Raw genomic sequence first — 2643 nt, 5'->3', positions numbered from 1 at the left:
GAATCACAGTCCAACTTCTGAAAGCCAAAAACAAACTGACAATCTTCATATACCTAGAGAAACAGAGATAATACTACAAATGAGCATCAAAAAGACTGATGACTGACATTTCAACAGAAATTATGGAAGTCAGAAAATGAGAGATTAACATTTTAAAGTGCTAAAGAAAAACAAACAAACCCGACAAACCAATATTCTATATCCAGCAAAAAAATCCTTCAGAATCGAAGGATAAGTAAAGATGTTTACAGTTAAACACAGCTGAGAGGATTTGCTGCCAGCAGATTTGCACTACAAGTAACATTATTGGGAATTCTGAAGGAAGATGATTCCAGATGGAAGCACATAACTGCAAAATGGAATAACATGAGAAGATGTAAACATCAAAAACTATAAAGGAGCCCATCTCTGCTGCTGCTCCCACGGTGCAGAGCTGGGACGCACCACCATGGAGGAGACACCGCCTCAGGCTGCAGGAAGCCACACCTGCAGAAGCTGCCTCCGGGGACCACTCACATCCCGGAATCACTCCCAGGTGTGGCAGATGTTACTATCATAGAAAAGCCACCAGCTGAACATCATATGGATTTCTCCATGGAAATGAAATAATAACTGCATGCTACCTGAGGATGTGAAATATTCTACCTGATGACCAGTAGCTGCCACCTGACAGCTGGGCAGCATGGCACCTACCAGCATCTCCAAACAGACTCCATTCAACCAGTCTTCCATGCGTTCACTCCCTAGTGCACCAACCCTGGCCGGCCTGGAGGATGATGCACTTGAAGCCAGTGAGAACCACCAGAAAAGCCTCACTTTGATTCTCACGTTGTGATAGTTGAGCTGGATCCTTGCAATGGGAATGGGAAGGCTTGCCTTGCCTACAAAAGAGGGAAACCAGCAATTGCATAAAATGCTGAGATCTGGCTACCAGGCAGAGAATTACACTGGCGTTTTCCTTTTTATTTTATTTTTTTAATGTTTATTTATTCTTGAGAGAAAGAGAGAGAGAGAGTTAGCGAGCGAGCCTGTGAGCTGGGGAGAGGCAGAACGCAAGAGGGAAACACAGAATCCGAAACAGTCTCCGGGCCAACGTGGGGCTCGAACCCAGGAACTGCAAGATCATGACCTGAGGCGAAGTTGGATGCCCAACTCAGGCGCCTCTATACTGGCATTTTCTCACAGATACCTTTACTGCTTACTATGGCCTGCTCCTCATGCACCTGGGCCTCCCCAGCGGCAGTATGCCTTCTCCAGCTATGGCATCCCACAGGTCAAGTAATGGTTCAACATTTTATGAACCCATCACCTACAACACAAACCTGCTCACAGAGGAGACCAACTCCTTCATGAACAAGTTGGATCCCAACAAAGTGTTCAAGAAAAGGAGAAGACCTTAATCCCCCAAAGGAAAGAGCCTAAACAGCCTGCAGGTAGCCAGAAAGAACCCTCAGTTCCTCCCTCCACTTCTAAATTCTCTTCTAGCCCTGGAAACGCTGTTGGAAAATGAGCATCCCCACCTCCCCACCATCCCACAGTGATGATTTCCATGCACAGATGGCCCAAGCCTCTTCCTGTCTGAGTGAGCCAAATCCTAGGCCTTTGACTCCTGTCGGCCTTAGCCAAGAGTTCAAGGGCATACTCAGGTCTCCCCCAGAGTCCTTTCCTCACCCCCAGCCTCTAAAAGCTGTAGAGAATTTCAGAACTTAGTTTAAGTAGCTAACTAGATCTGTAAAGAGCTTTCCTTTCTCTCCACTCCCAACTCTATACACCTCTCAGCAGCGATTAGAGAAGGCTCCCAAAGAAACCACTCAATTTGACCCATGTGGCATTAGAACGATGCTGCTCTATTGGTAACCGCCAGCCGCACCTGACTGTTTAAACTATATTAAAAATTCAGTTCCTCAGTTGGATTAGTTATGTTGTGAGTATTCATGTGGCTAGTATTATCATCACAGAAAATTCTCTTGGGCAGCACCGCATCAGAATATTTTCATGTTGCTCTTTCCCAGATTAGTTCATTTTTGTTAGAGAATATGGATATCTTAATTTGATGCGTTATCATGTTCCATTAAAATTCCTGAAGATACAATTGTATGTGTTCTTTTTGTCTTTCCTAGGTAATTCTCACTCTGCTCCTTTTATCAGTTTCCTATAAAGTTTGTTGTTTCCAGTAAAAAACTATAAATGAACATTCCATTTAAAAGCAGAGTATTATATCTTATGCATATAACCCTTATATTTAAAATATATGAAGTTGATGGCATCAAAGGTGTTTTGATTAATGGAATTAAACTATTTTCATTTCTTATATGCTTTGAGGAGTGTTACAACTTACCATGTAGAACTCATATAGTGATTTTAAGAATAATCAACGAAATAATAACAACATATATATAGCTAAAAAGCTAACAGAGGAAAGAATGGAATAAAAAAAGAAAACAATGACCAGAAATAAAGACCAGAGAAGATAAATGAAGAAACAAAGATGAAACGATTAGAAAACAATGGCAATTGACTTAAATTCAACCATCTCAGTAATATGATAGGTAATAGGTAATAGAAATTAACATAAGATTATTTGAAAAATCTTGAAGTGTTTGGAAATTTAACACACTGTTATATAGCACATGTGTCAAAAAA

The 2643-nt window shown here is 41.4% G+C and overlaps 1 pseudogene; it reads left to right on the top strand.

Moving 5' to 3' along the window:
- Positions 1–448: 448 nt before the first annotated feature.
- LOC115306595 lies at positions 449–1510 on the top strand (annotated as a pseudogene).
- The last annotated feature ends 1133 nt before the right edge of the window (positions 1511–2643 follow it).

Source organism: Suricata suricatta, chromosome 2 (genome assembly GCF_006229205.1).
Source record: "Suricata suricatta isolate VVHF042 chromosome 2, meerkat_22Aug2017_6uvM2_HiC, whole genome shotgun sequence".
NCBI lineage: Eukaryota > Metazoa > Chordata > Mammalia > Carnivora > Herpestidae > Suricata > Suricata suricatta.
The sequence above is the reverse complement of the archived record's forward strand: the minus strand, read 5'-3'. Positions and strand labels throughout refer to the sequence as shown.